At 46.2% G+C, this 19,262-nt stretch overlaps 1 long non-coding RNA gene across 1 annotated transcript in view; it reads left to right on the top strand.

Annotated features, from left to right (window-relative positions):
- Positions 1 to 9,762, top strand: part of LOC135058123 (uncharacterized) — a 200,393-nt gene extending 190,631 nt beyond the window's left edge. Inside the window, exons 2-3 of the long non-coding RNA XR_010244620.1 lie at positions 9,301 to 9,450; positions 9,557 to 9,762. This is a non-coding gene — a long non-coding RNA (uncharacterized LOC135058123). The remainder of the gene's footprint in view (positions 1 to 9,300; positions 9,451 to 9,556) is intronic.
- Positions 9,763 to 19,262: the final 9,500 nt, after the last annotated feature.

Genomic DNA, 19,262 nt, shown 5'->3' on the forward strand with positions numbered 1-19,262 from the left:
TACCAGTGTACTTTGCCATTTCTAATAGTGCCCGGTGAAAATATTCTGCAGCTGTTTCTGACTCTTTTTGTTTAATGGAAAATATTTTGTTCCATTTAACAACTGCTGGGAAATGCTCCTTTAACTGTAAGTTTATCCTTCTTACGTTATCTTTGTTGTACACATCTGTAAGAGGTACATCCAGATCTAGTCCACAATCAGCTAAAAATTGAGCTGAGTCGACATTGGAGGGTAAACAAGCTTTTAGCAATATCTGCCAATCTTTATTATTGGGCTCTAAAGTGTTTCCTAAGTCTGTGATGTATTTTTGGCTGGCAACTAAATCTTTTCTAGGGTCAGGGAATTCAGACACTATGGTCCTTAATTCCATTCGGGAAAATGGACTGTACATGGCAATGTTCCTTATGGGAGTGGCTCCTGATACATCTGTTTTCCCATTGGGAACTGCTATTACCCTAACAGGAGTAATTCTAACAACCTCATTCTGTGTAGATTCTACAGCTTGTGGTGAAATAGTCTCAGCATAATGCATGGTGCCGTACTTACCAGTTGATACGACCTCACCTATCCCTCCGCTAGGGGCCTTTACTAATCTCGTGGGTGTTGCTGTGCCTACTGTGGTCTCTGCTATGGTGGCTGCTAGAGAGAGCGCTGAAATCGTTGTCGCTTCGTCCTCTTGATCACACTCCTGAGAAAAGTTCAAAACAGGGTACAACTTGCACGGGTTAATACTTGCATGGGTTAATGGGTTAACATTATCATTAACATTTACACAGTTACTAAGTGATTTTGTGTTACACTTTAGTGCGTCTTTCTCCGTAATCAACTTCTCTCCTGATATATATGGTGGCGGCGGGGCCGTGGCAATCAGTTTTCTGTTAGAGCCAGATCCCGCCGCCTGAGCCAAACCTCTCTGTATCTCACCTTCCTGTTGCCACAACTGTAAATAATCATAATGCTGAACTCGTCTCTTTGTTGATTTTATGAGACATATCCTCCTCCTTAAATTTTGTAACACCTCTGGGCTGAAGCTACCTATTCTTGGGAATTTCTCCCGGTCTTGTACCGTCATTCTCTCCCATTCATCACATAAAACCTCTGTGTGACTTCCATATTTCTCACACATGATATACCTGGCCGACCCAATTGGTCGGACCACTGAATCAACCCGAACCGAGGTTGATCGCCCCCTACCTGAACAACTGGCCCCCATAACTCTGCAGGCGTTGCTTGCTCTACCTCTGATCTCTATATCAAGGTCTTCAGCGAACCCTTACAGAAAACCAGATTGTTCACAATAGGCTGACGGTGGCGGTTTACCGAGTACCCCACTCACTCGCCCACGCCGACCAATGCGACCTGATCACACCGATATGGTGCTGGCGCACTCGACCCAGGGCACCTATAAAAACCGTTGTTTACTGGAACATGCGAGGGTTATCCGCAGAACACTTACTCTTTCCAGTAAAGGTGAGGTTTGTCAGATAGTTCCTGAGTGACCAGCGAACTTCCCTTCTTGAAAAATAAAAAATTACACAAATCACGTCAGAATGTACAAATAGCGTTTGTGACCCCTTTACTCTAATGGTACTAGGTCAGATTACTAACTACTGTACACAATTACGTGCGGTCCAGTCGTTCAGTACACAAACAACTAAGCTTGTGTACGGAAAGACCAATGGAATCGAAACTTACAACTGCGAATTCCTTCAGCCAGAGCTTGTACGGCCTATATGGGTCTTGCACCAACCCTTCTCTTGGTGTTGTGCCTCTGAACTGTATAGCGGACTTCCCTGTTTACTGTACCTGGCCCTGCTGGTCTACTATGACCTCCTGGTCTTGTTCTGTACGACCTCCTGGTCTGACCTCCTGGTCTTGTTCTATACTGGTCCGCTATACTCTAATGCTCAAATATTATGTTTAACCAAGGATGCCTCCCTAGCCACCGTGCACGTCACTTACACGCGTGTACCTCACGAGTACTCGACTTTTCTTGTGGTTCAACCTTTAAGTTATATAAACTTATGTAATACAAAAACACTCACTCATCACATGTACACTTTTGCTTCTATTTCTATTTCTGCGCAGAAATTTTTTCTTTAGCCCAGCTGTGTTACCAATTAGGAGCAGGATCTGTTAATTTAAATTTTGGATTTCCAAAAATAGACTTGCGTTATTTATCGCCTGTGGCGCTCTTTACTGCTTTGCGTTACTTACCGCGTTGCGTTAAAAATCAACTTATCGTGACTTGAGCTACGTGGGCGTAACCGGACGCTCCGTTGCGTAATGTACGCTGCGTGCGTCCGCCTTTGGATTGCGTACACAAGTCTTTTGTTAGGGACACGTGTACGCAAAGCAAAGATCCACCGTAACACAATTTATATTTTTTATCAATGTAGATGATCCCTGGTCATCTACCACACAACATACTGACTTCGCCTTATCTCCCAGGCAAAACTGTGTGTTTGTCTATCTTTTAACTATATTACCTTTACTCTTAAACTATGAAATAACAGCAAATCTCTTTTGGCACTTTTTTTATCAACTATAAAACTGGCAGACAGGAGAATGATATACGAAAATGAAACGGAAATGCAGATATATATGTGTGCGTGCGTGTGTACGCAAGACAGAAAAATAAACAGTTTTAAAAGACACTAGCGTTTTGTTCTTACCTCCGGTTCCCGGATTCCTTCAGCACTCTTTTATCTAAGCGAAGCAGACGCTTATCCCGTCAGCACTACGAGACAACCGCCCGCCCTTTGCTGAGGGATAATGTCTGCTGATCTACCTAGTGCAGATATGTGAAGGACAGGACGAGCCGCCAATTGATAAAGCTAAATATTTATCGTGTATATAACCCTTTATGAGGTCTAAGAACAATGTACGCTATCTACGTAAGAAGTACCTTAAGGGTACGCAAGTTGCGTATCGATCGCTTAGCCGTGATCGAGACGCTCAGGCGTCACGTTCACTCACGGCCAAGTGATCGCAGGCAGGCAGACTATTGGCTGTTGACTTATCGTAATGATTCGCTATAGCGTAGCAGCGCTCGGGACCACGATGAGATCACCAGCGATGCAGACGCTCACAACGTTAAACCTTTATATCTATACCTTTAGCAATGAAATACACAGCAAACCTTAATGTAGAGACAAAGTGTAAGTGCAACCTTGTGTAACCTGATTAACTACAAAGCTGCTTGAGTGTCACCGATGCTCAGGGAGTACTTAACACTATAAAGAATACACAGATACCTGGGCTTAGGGTCCGAAACCTATTATGTGTATTATGACTATTATACTTGCAAAAGGAATCACAGTACAAAGCATACACTACAATATAACATAAACCAACTAACCAGATAACTACACGGGAAATACAATACAATACAATTCAAGTCTAATCAAGGAAAAATACGAGAGAAAGAGAAGAGAGGGAGAGAGAGAAATGGCTCACAGTAAGACAATATGATTACGGAGAGAACTTACGCACAAGGGGAACGATCGCATGCGCCTCGATATCCAGCTCCCGATTATCAGCAATGAGAACCGTTGAAGAGAGTGAAGTTGGATATGGTCGGCCTGCTATTTATGCCCCACACACAATACAATTCAATGGTCCCTACAATCTCATTGTTCATTGGACACAGGAATTCGGCTTCGCATTATAACAAAAGGTCATAGGTTGATTCATACAGGTGGGCTGTGACTATTTCCAACTGCTCAGGTGGGAGGGAAACTGGGTTTCCCGCCGCATGGGTAATAAAGTGCAAATAAAGTAAATGTTCATAAACTTCTTATGTCCATAACTATTCGCACGAGCGATTGATCTGCTTCAAACCAACACCGGAATATTTCTAATTAAATATTCTTCCGATGGATACTAAACACCACTGTATTACTCCTGTCTGACCCTTCGTATCAAACAAAGAGGGATTCCTCTGTTCATAAACATTCTATATTAACCAAACTTTCAGAATCTATCAAAGGGACCATGATCTACAAAATACATTATTACTGAAAATATGTTACGATTGAGTCGCATGCTACAACCACATAAACTCTACCGCAAATACGCATACCATGCGCCTGCGGGTGCCCGCGACTGTGAGTATGCGCACGTACGGGAGAGCGTACGCATGCGCAGCACGGACCTGTGTGAGGTGCAAATATGGTAGTGTGCATAGAGATATTTTTCTGACTTTGACAGAGAAAATAAGATTTTAAACCTACCGGTAAATCTTTTTCTCCTAGTCCGTAGAGGATGCTGGGCGCCCGTCCCAGTGCGGACGAAATCTGCAAGGCTTGTATATAGTTGTTGCTTACATAAGGGTTATGTTACAGTTGAGATCAGTCTTTAGCTGATACTAGTTTTTGTTCATACTGTTAACTGGTTGCGTATATTCCAGGTTATACGGTGTGGATGGTGTGGGCTGGTATGAATCTTGCTCTTAGATTAACAAAATCCTTTCCTCATATTGTCCATCTCCTCTGGGCACAGTTTCTCTAACTGAGGTCTGGAGGAGGGGCATAGAGGGAGGAGCCAGTGCACACCCATTCTAAAGTTCTTTATAGTGCCCATATCTCCTGCAGAGTCCGTCTATACCCCATGGTCCTTACGGAGTCCCCAGCATCCTCTACGGACTAGGAGAAAAAGATTTACCGGTAGGTTTAAAATCTTATTTTTCCAGTGTGTGCAGTACAGTGTGATACATACAGGCTGATCGGGTCCGGAGGTGACATCACACACCCTCCCAGAAAATGCTTGGGAACGCCTGCGTTTTTCCCGACACTCACATAAAATGGGCAGGTACCACCCACAAACGTCCACAACAGCAATCAGGTCTAAATCGGGCCCATAGTGCCCCCAATTCATATTATGACATAGTGTCCGCAGTTTATATTAAGCTACACTATAGTGCCTCCACTTCATATTGTGCCACATTACAATGCCTCAGTTCATAGTATGTAACATTATAATGCCTTTCATTTTTATACCACATCACAATGAGCAGGTCAGATGTGACCTATAATTTATCTAGCACCCTCCAGAAGGGGTGTAGTACGGGTGACCGGCGGTCTCCTGACCGCAGTCAGCTTACCGACGCCGGGATCCCGGCAGCATACCGACGCCGGGATCCCGGCGGGGAGGGGCGAGTGCAGCAAGCCCCTTGCGGGCTCGCTGTGCTCGCCACGCTGCGGGCTCAGTGGCGACCTGCGGTCGCCACGGGTTCTATTCCCACTCTATGGGTGTCGTGGACACCCACGAGTGGAAATAGTCCCTGTTGGTCGGCATGCCGACAATCGGGACAGTGACCCGTCGGGCTGGTGGAGGAGGTCATGTGACTGTCGGTCAGGTGACCGGCGGTCACATGAATACCACCCCTCCAGAAGATAGAAGCTGAAATCTGATTGGTTGCTATGGACAACATCTCCAAACCCACACTTTAGTAAATGGGTCTGGGACTGAGGGTCGACAGCACAAAGGTCGACACACCTTAGGTCGCCGCCAATTGGTCGACACACCTTAGGTCGACATGGACAAAAGGTCGACAGGAACAAGGTCGACATGGAAAAAGGTCGACATGAGTTTTTTATGTTTTTTTGGTGTCGTTTTCTTCGTAGAGTGACCGGGAACCCCAATTAGTGCACTGCGTCCCCTCGCATGGCTCGCTTCGCTCGCCATGCTTCGGGCATGGTGCCTTCGCTTCGCTCGGCACACTTTACCGTTCCAATCGTAGTCCACGTGGATCGTTAAGTATGAAAAGGTTCAAAAAAAAAAAAAAAACCGCGAAAAACTCATGTCGACCTTTTTTCACGTCGACATTGTTCCTGTCGACCTTTTGTCCGTGTCGACCTAAGGTGTGTCGACCAATTGGTGTCGACCTAAGGTGTGTCGACCTTTGTGCTGTCGACCTGGAGTCCGGATACCTTAGTAAATATACTCCTTGGTCTCCAGTCCTGCGCTGACCAGAGTACAGTACAGAATGAACAGATTGGGGTATATTTACTAAGGTCCCGATTTTGACCGAGATGACGTTTTTTCTTCAAAGTGTCATCTCGGTAATTTACTAAGCAGAAATCACGGCAGTGATGAGGCCATTCGTATTTTTTTGCAAGTCCAAGAATAAAAATACGAATGAATACACCATCGGTCAAAACGCGGCTGTTTAGATATGAATCTCGGTCATTTACTAACAATTCGTATTTGTAATGTCTACCGTGAAAATGCATTTGCGGCCGTGAAAAAATACAAATCGTAAAAAAGTCCTAAAAAAAACCAGACCTGCTTTTGAGAAGCGTGTTTACATGTGTAGTCAATTATCCATTACTCACACCTGAATGTTTGGCCCTATAAAAGGGTCCCAGGCACAATTGGAAATTCTCTCACTCTGAAATGGCGGCTGTGGTGTGTGCTACAGATTTACTGGTTGCTGGGGGATACCTGAGACTGGTCCATGAGTCTGGAAGAAATCTGGGCCAGGTAAGTGAACATGGTCAGCAGGTTGTACAGGTGCCGCGGAGGCTGCGCCAGCCACGGTTTTTTAGTGGTCGTTTAAACTTAAACGCATTGTCTGATGATAGGGTCATACAGATGTTTCGCCTAAATAGAAACAACATTTTTCGACTGTATGACCTTGTCAAACTGGGACTAGACCCTGAGACAGCACGCTCTCGCTCTGTCTCAGGCCTGCACAAACTCCTGGCTGTGTTACACTTTATGGCTACTGGGAGCTTCCAGGCTGTGACAGGCGACGTTATTGGTATCTCCCAGCCCACCTTTTCTAAATATTTGAATCAGGTGAGTTGAAAAATACATACACGTCTATGTCTAAGTGTTGCTTCTGTAAGGTCTTATAACACAGTATTGTATTGAATACAGATCATGACACTCACCTTAGATTTATTAATGTCCACTCAGGTTTTGGATGTCTTGGAACCACATATAAATGCCTCTATCTGCTTCCCTACCCAGGAGTCGCAGTGGCATGCTGTCAGGGTAGCTTTCTATGAGCTTGCTCACATGCCCAATGTGCTGGGGGCCATAGATTGCACACACGTTGAGCTGAGACCACCTAGGGGCCGACAATATATATATACTAATCGGCATTCTAGCCAATCAACTAATGTCCAGGTGGTTTGTGATGCAAATCTCAAAATTATGAGTGTGGTTGCAGGTTACCCTGGCGGCTGCCATGACTCCTTCATCCTCAGTCAGTCATCTCTCTTTGATAAATTTGAGGACGGACAAATGCCTGATGGCTGGCTGCTGGGTATGTTCAAAGTGTGTTGTGTGTATGTGTGTTAACTACAAACACCATTTTTTTTTGGTGTAATTATTCATCAGACACATGTACTAATGTTGCCTATATCTGTATTTCAGGTGATGGGGGTTATGGCTGCTACTCTTGGCTACTGACTCCATTGTCCCAACCTGATTCTCCTGCTGAACACAGTTACAATCATGCACATAAGGCTACGCGGAATGTGATAGAAAGATGTTTTGGGGTGCTGAAATCTAGGTTTCGGTGTCTGGATAAATCTGCAGGCCTTTTGTTGTATAGTTCCTCCAAGGTGACTAGGATTGTGTTCTGCTGCTGTTTTCTACATAATCTGTGTTTGAATCAACATCTGGCACATGATGATGTAGAAAACAGTCAGCAAGCAGAGGAGTTAGAAACATCTGGTGACAGTGTGAGTACAGATGTAGGGAGGCAGGTAAGGCAAGAAGTGATTCTGCGGTATTTTACCGGTAAGTTTTTTTTTGGATGTAATTAACCTTGACTAAACACTTTGCAATACATTTTTGTAAGTGTGAATGTGTGTTTTCTTACTTAGTGTTTGTTCTTTATAGTGGTCTGTACATTTTAGTTAGTGATTGTTCAAAATACATTGTCATTCATTACCCCAGTAAATAATACACACATAGCGTGTTCTACAATGTTTGACACAGACACCGGAAGTTGTGTGATTTGAATAATCAAAGTTTTATTGTGCTACTAAAATTATATTTTGGTGTTATTTTTTTTCTTGTGTGTGCTGGGTGCCGTGCTTTGTGCTGGCTCGCTGGCACGTGCTCGGGAGGATCTACGAACAGGGGAGGTTACTGGGGTTTGGCTAGGGGTCGTGGTTCCTGAGCTGGAGCTCACTTGTTGTGATGCTTTGGCTTAAATTGTGGACGCTGGCATTCAGTTAGTTGTTACTTGCAGTGTGGCTGGCCACAATCCTCGACAATGACTCATTTACCACCTGATTGTGTTGGACCAGTTGGATGAGTGCTTGCTGCTGGCGCTGTTGCTCATCAATGATGCGCGTTAAATTAGCCAGCATTTGAGTGTTGTCGGTCCGGATTTGCTCCATAGAAGTGGCAATTCTACCTACCTGGACAATCAGTCTGCCCGAGTTCCTACTAATGCGCGGCAGATGATGGGGCAGACTGGCAAGGTGTTGGGTGTGGGCGTTCAGGCAGGCAGTGTTTTGGCTCTGTTGGGTTGCCAAACTGGACCAAAAGTCCGCGGACATTTGTTGCTGGGGTGGAGCTTGGAGCAGTTGTGGACTAATGGAGGGTTGGGGGATATCCTGCGGCTGGGTTGCCTGGGTCGGAACAACGGGTGTTAGTTGCAGTGTATAGGTGGCCTGTTGGTCTGGTTCCTGCTGGTCCACGTCGGCCATGAAGGTTGGTTCTGTATGGGGTGGCCAACATGCACTGTTTAGTTTACATTTAATATATTTTGTAGTCCTAAACATTTCAAACTTAATAATACTCCGGACATTTTTATATTTGAGTTGTGTATTTCTAAACGAGTAATCTTTTGTTTATAAAAACATATGTCCCATCACAGGCGTGCACATAGACTGACTGGCGGGTTCCACACCTAACTACCTCCCCTCCACAGCATTATAGTGTTCTCTCACCTCCCCTGTCCAGGATATAGACTGCTCACCTGGATGGTCCAGAGGAAAGGATCAAGTAAGCAGCCTAAATCCAGGACAGGGGAGGTGTGTGAACACTATAATGCTGTGGTGGGGAGGTAGTTAGGTGAGTAAGTTGCTCTTCTCTTTCTGTGCACGTGTGTGGACTAAATTTAGTAAGATGGGTGGTCATTTTTAAATGTGATGTTGGCCATAGCAAACAATTAGACTTTGTTAATTTTTGCATTTGCACCTTCAAGAAGTTTATTCGTGAAATCAGATTGGTTGTTATGGCAAACATGTCATCTCAACTACAAATCACATCATAGTAAATGTACTGTGTCTAAATTTTTGAATGTGTTTAGTGTATGTTTTTACTCACCAGATAACTGAGGTGATCGGGGCTCATCACTTTGGGGACTACCCAATAGTGCCTGTGGTGGCTGGGACAAGACTGCAGAGATGCGCCGCCTTGGTGGGGAAGATGGATCCGCTGATTCCAAATCCACCCGGCGCGTCTTACTTGGCCTCCTGGGTAAGTTTACATAGCCCTGTGATGGGCGCCTTAGAGGGCGGCTTGCAGAAGAAGAACCTATGTGAATAGATAAACATTAATATTTTGTACTTCTATGTGTTTGCAGAATATGTGACTACAGTGAATTCTTACCTGCAATCCCAGCACCCACATCAGTTGGCAGTGGCCTGTCTGGAGCGCTGGTCTGGCGTACTGTTGAAAAATTTAAACAAACATTATGACCATACTTGGAAAACACATTGTTAACTGCAAAACCTTAGTGTACTGTAACCATTTTGTACGTAATGTAAAGTAAACTAATTTCTGCTTAAACTAATCTGGATTACTTAATTTGGTGTGTATTTAAAAATGAACATGGTGTTGCACTAAATAATCCAGAAACATTGATGAATTGTGTGCAATATATTGCAGAGATTGATTAATTGCTAATTGACCCAAACATCATAAAAAAAATTAGATATGCTAAAGAATTCAAAACACACGAACAAATACAAAAAAAATGCAATTAGATACAACAGCTATGGACAAGCAATATCTCAGATTAAGTATTGGAACTACACATACCAGAATGCACTGCACCTTATTTAACATTCACTAATCTAAAAACACAGCCAAGGCATGATGGGAAATGTAGTTTAAAAACACAATTACAGCTTAAGGGTGCACAGGCCTGCACAACATGACCAACACAATGTATGCATACTTAAAAAAACATTTACATTTTGCAGCATGATCAGTTTGGAATGTTTAAAATTCAAATATAAATAAAAAACTCACTATCCTGCCTTGGACGGTCCGAATCCCGGACATGAGTTGCAGACACCACTTCTGCAGTAATCAGTGCCCGCACAGGCTCCTCCCAATCACGATACGTGGCCCGGAAAGGGGGGCCACCCCCGGTTTGGCGGGCTGATTTTGCCTCCTTGGCCATCTTGGCCTTGACACGGCGCTTGATGTCGTGAAACCTTTTGCGACACGTGTCCTCAGTCCGCCTCACCACACCCTCACTATTAACTGCATGGATAACTTTCCCCCACAGGACAGACTTCCTGCGGGAGGACACCTTGGCAGCATCCTGCCCAAACAATTGGCGATGATGCCTCATCAGCTCCCGCACCAACGCCATGTTTTCAGCATAGCTGAACTTTACATTGCGCCCAGTCTTGGTAGTGGTGCGTGGCTGCGGAGCCACAGCACCATCACTATCACTGGAGGACGCAGCAACAGGCACCCCCTCCTCCTCCTCACTAACCTCCTCCCTCTCACTACCCCCCTCCACCTCACTCACCTCCTCCCTCTCACTAACCTCCTCCACCACACTGACCTCCTCCCTCTCACTAACCTCCTCCACCACACTGACCTCTGAGTCAGACATAACCAGGACAAACTACACAAAACACAGAAAAAAAAAAACAGAAAACACACTCCTCCACTACCGCTACACACCACACAGCCAACACACACACACACACACTCACTCACTCACAAACAATGACAATAGACTTGAAAAAAAAAACAAGGACAAAAAAATTTACAGACTTTGAAAAAACACCACAAGTATGACAAGACTACTTACACACACAGTACAGCACTCAACAATCGCTAAACTCCTCACAAAAACCACCAAAAAATCCACCAAACTCACCAACTCCAAATACACCTTCCTCTCTCCTCTCCACTAGCTAAACCCACGAGGTGCGGTGTGTTTGGGGCGTTTTTATAGTAATGTGCACAGACACTCCTCCATTACGAATACAACCAATCACGGACGAGTGACAAAAACGAAACTTAGGAAAAAAACGCGGCCGTGCACGGACAAACACTGCCGTAACAAACATGTGACGCAGTCGTAAAAAAACACGAAAACACGGCCGCAAAACTACCAAATCGGCCGCATTACACACCAGAAAATCACGAATGACATCGACATCGAAAAACACGAAAATGCAAAATACGACAGCTTAGTAAATTAGTCGTAATAAATTCAAAAAGTTGCAGTTTTACACTTTCGATGTCATTCATGATTATTCTCCCACCAAATCGGGAGAATTACGAATGTTAGTAAATATACCCCATTGTCTTAACCACACCACTAACTAACCACTAACACCACTCACAGGGGTATATTTACTAAGGTCCCGATTTTGACCGAGATGCCGTTTTTTCTTCAAAGTGTCATCTCGGTCATTTACTAAACTCAAATCTCGGCAGTGATGAGGGCATTCGTATTTTTTTTGAAGTCCAACAAAAAAAATACGAATGAATACACCATCGGTCAAAACGCGGCTGTTTAAGTATGAATCTCGGTCATTTACTAAGAAGTGCAAAGCCAAAAAAAAAAAAACACTGCCGTGAAAAAATACAACTCGTAAAAAAGTGCTAAAAAAAAACAGACCTGCTTTTTTGAGCCGTGATTGGATAGGCATGCACGGATCCATGAGATCCGTGCATGTATATCAGTGGGAAGGGGTGGGAAAGTGTTAATTTTTTGAAAAAAAAATGCGTGGGGTCCCCCCTCCTAAGCATAACCAGCCTCGGGCTCTTTGAGCCGATCCTGGTTGCAGAAATATGGGAAAGAAAATGACAGGGGTTCCCCCATATTTAAGCAACCAGCATCGGGCTCTGCGCCTGGTCCTGGTTCCAAAAATACGGGGGACAAAAAGCGTAGGGGTCCCCCGTATTTTTAAAACCAGCACCGGGCTCCACTAGCTGGACAGATAATGCCACAGCCGGGGGTCACTTTTATATAGTGCCCTGCGGCCGTGGCATCAAATATCCAACTAGTCACCCCTGGCCGGGGTACCCTGGGGGAGTGGGGACCCCTTCAATCAAGGGGTCCCCCCCCCCAGCCACCCAAGGGCCAGGGGTGAAGCCCGAGGCTGTCCCCCCCATCCAATAGGCTGCGGATGGGGGGCTGATAGCCTTTGTGAAAAGTGATTGATATTGTTTTTAGTAGCAGTACTACAAGGCCCAGCAAGCCTCCCCCGCAAGCTGGTACTTGGAGAACCACAAGTACCAGCATGCTGCGGAAAAACGGGCCCGCTGGTACCTGTAGTACTACTACTAAAAAAATACCCCAATAAAGACAACACACACACACCTTGAAAGTATAACTTTAATACATTCAGCCACACCTCCATATACACATACTTACCTTATGTTCCCACGCAGGTCGGTCCTCTTCTCCAGTAGAATCCATGGTGTACCTGTAGAAAAAATTATACTCACATAATCCAGTGTTTTCGGCTCCTCGGTAACTCCTTTTGTAATCCACGTACTTGAAAAAATAAAAAGACGGATACCCGACCACGAACTGAAAGGGGACCCATGTTTTCACATGGGACCCCTTTCCCCGAATGCCAGAAACCCACTCTGACTGATGTCTAAGTGGGTTTCTTCAGCCAATCAGGGAGCGCCACGTTGTAGCACCCTCCTGATCGGCTGTGTGCTCCTGTACTGTCTGACAGGCGGCACACGGCAGTGTTACAATGTAGCGCCTATGCGCTCCATTGTAACCAATGGTGGGAACTTTCAGGTCAGCGGTTGACCGAAAGTGACCTCACCGCTGACCTGAAAGTTCCCACCATTGGTTACAATGGGGCGCATAGGCGCTACATTGTAACACTGCCGTGTGCCGCCTGTCAGTCAGTACAGGAGCACACAGCCGATCAGGAGGGTGCCACAACGTGGCGCTCCCTGATTGGCTGAAGAAACCCACTTAGACAGAAGTCAGAGTGGGTTTCTGGCATTCGGGGAAAGGGGACCCATGTGAAAACATGGGGCCCCTTTCAGTGCGTGGCTCGGGTCTCCGTTTTATTTTTTTAATCAAGTACGTGGATTACAAAAGGATTATCCGAGGAGCCTGGTACCCTGGATCTGGTGAGTATAATTTATTCAACAGGTACCCCATGGATTCTACTGGACAAGAGGACCGACCTGCGTGTGAACATAAGGTAAGTATGTATGTATGTTTGTGTGGATGGATGTAATAAAACTTTACTTTCAAGGTGTGTGTGTATTGTCTTTTTTTGGGTATTTTTTTAGTAGTAGTACTACAGGTACCAGCGGGCCCGTTTTTCCGCCGCATGCTGGTACTTGTGGTTCTCCAAGTACCAGCATGCGGGGGAGGCTTGCTGGGCCTTGTAGTACTGCTACTAAAAACAATATCAATCACTTTTCACAAAGGCTATCAGCCCCCCATCCGCAGCCTATTGGATGGGGGGGACAGCCTCGGGCTTCACCCCTGGCCCTTGGGTGGCTGGGGGGGGGACCCCTTGATTGAAGGGGTCCCCACTCCCCCAGGGTACCCCGGCCAGGGGTGACTAGTTGGATATTTGATGCCACGGCCGCAGGGCACTATATAAAAGTGACCCCCGGCTGTGGCATTATCTGTCCAGCTAGTGGAGCCCGGTGCTGGTTTTAAAAATACGGGGGACCCCTACGCTTTTTGTCCCCCGTATTTTTGGAACCAGGACCAGGCGCAGAGCCCGATGCTGGTTGCTTAAATATGGGGGAACCCCTGTCATTTTCTTTCCCATATTTCTGCAACCAGGATCGGCTCAAAGAGCCCGAGGCTGGTTATGCTTAGGAGGGGGGACCCCACGCCATTTTTTTTACAGTTTTACAGTGCTTATTTTAAATAAAAAAAAAAAAATGAACCCCAGCACGGATCACACAGATCCGGCCGAGATTCATTTAGAAAAAGTCGGCAGTGTTTTGCTAATCACTGCCGTAAAAAAAAAAAAAAAAACACGAATGACATCGACATCGGAACAAAAGAAAATGCAGAATACGACAGCTTAGTAAATTGGTCGTAATAAATTCAAAAAGTTGCAGTTTTACACTTTCGATGTCATTCGTGATTATTCTCCCACCAAATCGGGAGAATTACGAATGTTAGTAAATATACCCCACAGACTATACATTCCGTAAAACATATATTTCTTTAGATTTTTTTTCTCAGGATCTGGAGGATAGACTAATACCCCTTTCACACTGCCAATGCCGGATCCCACCCGGGAATTGGAAATGGGTCCTTCCCGGATGGGATCCTGCATTGGACCCTAAGAGGAGGCTTACCGACCCGGCAAATTGCCATAGCGGTGGGGGAGGGGGGCGGAGCCGGCAGCGGGGGTGGAGGCGGCACTGAGAGATGAGTTCATCTTCGCGCCACCTCTACCCTGGGTCCCGGGTAGAACCCATATATGCTGCCACTGATCCGGTATTCAACCCGGGAATAACACTGCTTTGTTACCGAGTTGAATTACCGGGTCAGGTGCCCCGGGAATTTGAACATGGCCCTTTAACACAACACGCCGATCCGTGTCAACCCGGCAATATGCTGGGTCGATACTAGGTTATTTGTGTGGTGTGAAAAAGGTATAAATGAAATTTGGATTACAGAAACACATGAATGTGTGAATAAGGCCAAAAATATATTATTATTATTATTATTATTATTATTATTATTATTATTACTACGCATTTATACAAGACAAGTTCTTCCTGAATGTATTAAATACACTGCTAGAGACTGTTATGTCAGCCGAATGTAAAGTAAAAGAGCAGTAAGGTAGCAATGCTGTAATGTAGTAACTAGAGATGAGCGCCGGAAATTTTTCGGGTTTTGTGTTTTGGTTTTGGGTTCGGTTCCGCGGCCGTGTTTTGGGTTCGACCGCGTTTTGGCAAAACCTCACCGAATTTTTTTTGTCGGATTCGGGTGTGTTTTGGATTCGGGTGTTTTTTTCAAAAAACCCTAAAAAACAGCTTAAATCATAGAATTTGGGGGTAATTTTGATCCCAAAGTATTATTAACCTCAAAAAACATAATTTACACTCATTTTCAGCCTATTCTGAACACATCACACCTCACAATATTATTTTTAGTCCTAAAATTTGCACCGAGGTCGCTGTGTGAGTAAGATAAGCGACCCTAGTGGCCGACACAAACACCGGGCCCATCTAGGAGTGGCACTGCAGTGTCACGCAGGATGTCCCTTCCAAAAAACCCTCCCCAAACAGCACATGACGCAAAGAAAAAAAGAGGCGCAATGAGGTAGCTGTGTGAGTAAGATTAGCGACCCTAGTGGCCGACACAAACACCGGGCCCATCTAGGAGTGGCACTGCAGTGTCACGCAGGATGTCCCTTCCAAAAAACCCTCCCCAAACAGCACATGACGCAAAGAAAAAAAGAGGCGCAATGAGGTAGCTGACTGTGTGAGAAAGATAAGCGACCCTAGTGGCCGACACAAAGACCGGGCCCATCTAGGAGTGGCACTGCAGTGTCACGCAGGATGTCCCTTCCAAAAAACCCTCCCCAAACAGCACATGACGCAAAGAAAAAAAGAGGCGCAATGAGGTAGCTGACTGTGTGAGAAAGATAAGCGACCCTAGTGGCCGACACAAACACCGGGCCCATCTAGGAGTGGCACTGCAGTGTCACGCTGGATGTCCCTTCCAAAAAACCCTCCCCAAACAGCACATGACGCAAAGAAAAAAAGAGGCGCAATGAGGTAGCTGTGTGAGTAAGATTAGCGACCCTAGTGGCCGACACAAACACCGGGCCCATCTAGGAGTGGCACTGCAGTGTCACGCAGGATGTCCCTTCCAAAAAACCCTCCCCAAACAGCACATGACGCAAAGAAAAAAAGAGGCGCAATGAGGTAGCTGACTGTGTGAGAAAGATAAGCGACCCTAGTGGCCGACACAAACACCGGGCCCATCTAGGAGTGGCACTGCAGTGTCACGCAGGATGTCCCTTCCAAAAAACCCTCCCCAAACAGCACATGACGCAAAGAAAAAAAGAGGCGCAATGAGGTAGCTGTGTGAGAAAGATAAGCGACCCTAGTGGCCGACACAAACACCGGGCCCATCTAGGAGTGGCACTGCAGTGTCACGCAGGATGTCCCTTCCAAAAAACCCTCCCCAAACAGCACATGACGCAAAGAAAAATAAAAGAAAAAAGAGGTGCAAGATGGAATTGTCCTTGGGCCCTTCCCACCCACCCTTATGTTGTATAAACAAAACAGGACATGCACACTTTAACCAACCCATCATTTCAGTGACAGGGTCTGCCACACGACTGTGACTGAAATGACGGGTTGGTTTGGACCCCCACCAAAAAAGAAGCAATTAATCTCTCCTTGCACAAACTGGCTCTACAGAGGCAAGATGTCCACCTCATCATCATCCTCCGATATATCACCGTGTACATCCCCCTCCTCACAGATTATCAATTCGTCCCCACTGGAATCCACCATGTCAGCTCCCTGTGTACTTTGTGGAGGCAATTGCTGCTGGTCAATGTCTCCGCGGAGGAATTGATTATAATTCATTTTAATGAACATCATCTTCTCCACATTTTCTGGATGTAACCTCGTACGCCGATTGCTGACAAGGTGAGCGGCGGCACTAAACACTCTTTCGGAGTACACACTTGTGGGAGGGCAACTTAGGTAGAATAAAGCCAGTTTGTGCAAGGGCCTCCAAATTGCCTCTTTTTCCTGCCAGTATAAGTACGGACTGTGTGACGTGCCTACTTGGATGCGGTCACTCATATAATCCTCCACCATTCTATCAATGGTGATAGAATCATATGCAGTGACAGTAGACGACATGTCCGTAATGGTTGTCAGGTCCTTCAGTCCGGACCAGATGTCAGCATCAGCAGTCGCTCCAGACTGCCCTGCATCACCGCCAGCGGGTGGGCTCGGAATTCTGAGCCTTTTCCTCGCAGCCCCAGTTGCGGGAGAATGTGAAGGAGGAGATGTTGACAGGTCGCGTTCCGCTTGACTTGACAATTTTCTCACCAGCAGGTCTTTGAAACCCAGCAGACTTGTGTGCGCCGGAAAGAGAGATCCAAGGTAGGTTTTAAATCTAGGATCGAGCACGGTGGCCAAAATGTAGTGCTCTGATTTCAACAGATTGACCACCCGTGAATCCTTGTTAAGCGAATTAAGGGCTCCATCCACAAGTCCCACATGCCTAGCGGAATCGCTCTGTCTTAGCTCCTCCTTCAATGTCTCCAGCTTCTTCTGCAAAAGCCTGATGAGGGGAATGACCTGACTCAGGCTGGCAGTGTCTGAACTGACTTCACGTGTGGCAAGTTCAAAAGGTTGCAGAACCTTGCACAACGTTGAAATCATTCTCCACTGCGCTTGAGACAGGTGCATTCCACCTCCTATATCGTGGTCAGTTGTATAGGCTTGAATGGCCTTTTGCTGCTCCTCCAACCTCTGAAGCATATAGAGGGTTGAATTCCACCTCGTTACCACCTCCTGCTTCAGATGATGGCAGGGCAGGTTCAGGCGTTTTTGGTGGTGCTCCAGTCTTCTGTACGTGCTGACTGTACGCCGAAAGTGTCCCGCAATTTTTCTGGCCACCGACAGCATCTCTTGCACGCCCCTGTCGTTTTTTAAAAAATTCTGCACCACCAAATTCAAGGTATGTGCAAAACATGGGACGTGCTGGAATTTGCCCAGATGTAATGCACGCACAATATTGCTGGCGTTGTCCGATGCCACAAATCCACAGGAGAGTCCAATTGGGGTAAGCCATTCCGCGATGATCTTCCTCAGTTGCCGTAAGAGGTTTTCAGCTGTGTGCGTATTCTGGAAACCGGTGATACAAAGCGTAGCCTGCCTAGGAACGAGTTGGCGTTTGCGAGATGCTGCTACTGGTGCCGCCGCTGCTGTTCTTGCGGCGGGAGTCCATACATCTACCCAGTGGGCTGTCACAGTCATATAGTCCTGACCCTGCCCTGCTCCACTTGTCCACATGTCCGTGGTTAAGTGGACATTGGGTACAGCTGCATTTTTTAGGACACTGGTGACTCTTTTTCTGAGGTCTGTGTACATTTTCGGTATCGCAACCCTAGAGAAATGGAACCTAGATGGTATTTGGTACCGGGGACACAGTACCTCCAACAAGTCTTTAGTTGGCTCTGCAGTAATGATGGATACCGGAACCACGTTTCTCACCACCCAGGATGTCAAGGCCTCAGTTATCCGCTTTGCAGTAGGATGACTGCTGTGATATTTAATCTTCCTCGCAAATGACTGTTGGACAGTCAATTGCTTGGTGGAAGTAGTAAAAGTGGTCTTACGACTTCCTCTCTGGGATGACCATCGACTCCCAGCAGCAACAACAGCAGCGCCAGCAGCAGTAGGCGTTACACGCAAGGATGCATCGGAGGAATCCCAGGCAGGAGAGGAATCGTCAGAATTGCCAGTGACATGGCCTGCAGGACTATTGGCATTCCTGGGGAAGGAGGAAATTGACACTGAGGGAGTTGGTGGGGTGGTTTGCGTGAGCTTGGTTACAAGAGGAAGGGATTTACTGGTCAGTGGAGTGCTTCCGCTGTCACCCAAAGTTTTTGAACTTGTCACTGACTTATTATGAATGCGCTGCAGGTGACGTATAAGGGAGGATGTTCCGAGGTGGTTAACGTCCTTACCCCTACTTATTACAGCTTGACAAAGGGAACACACGGCTTGACACCTGTTGTCCGCATTTCTGGTGAAATACCTCCACACCGAAGAGCTGATTTTTTTGGTATTTTCACCTGGCATGTCAACGGCCATATTCGTCCCACGGACAACAGGTGTCTCCCCAGGTGCCTGACTTAAACAAACCACCTCACCATCAGAATCCTCCTTGTCAATTTCCTCCCCAGCGCCAGCAACACCCATATCCTCCTCATCCTGGTGGACTTCAACACTGACATCTTCAATCTCACTATCAGGAACTGGACTGCGGGTGCTCCTTCCAGCACTTGCAGGGGGCGTGCAAATGGTGGAAGGCGCATGCTCTT

Source organism: Pseudophryne corroboree, chromosome 3, assembly GCF_028390025.1.
Source record: "Pseudophryne corroboree isolate aPseCor3 chromosome 3, aPseCor3.hap2, whole genome shotgun sequence".
Taxonomy (NCBI): domain Eukaryota; kingdom Metazoa; phylum Chordata; class Amphibia; order Anura; family Myobatrachidae; genus Pseudophryne; species Pseudophryne corroboree.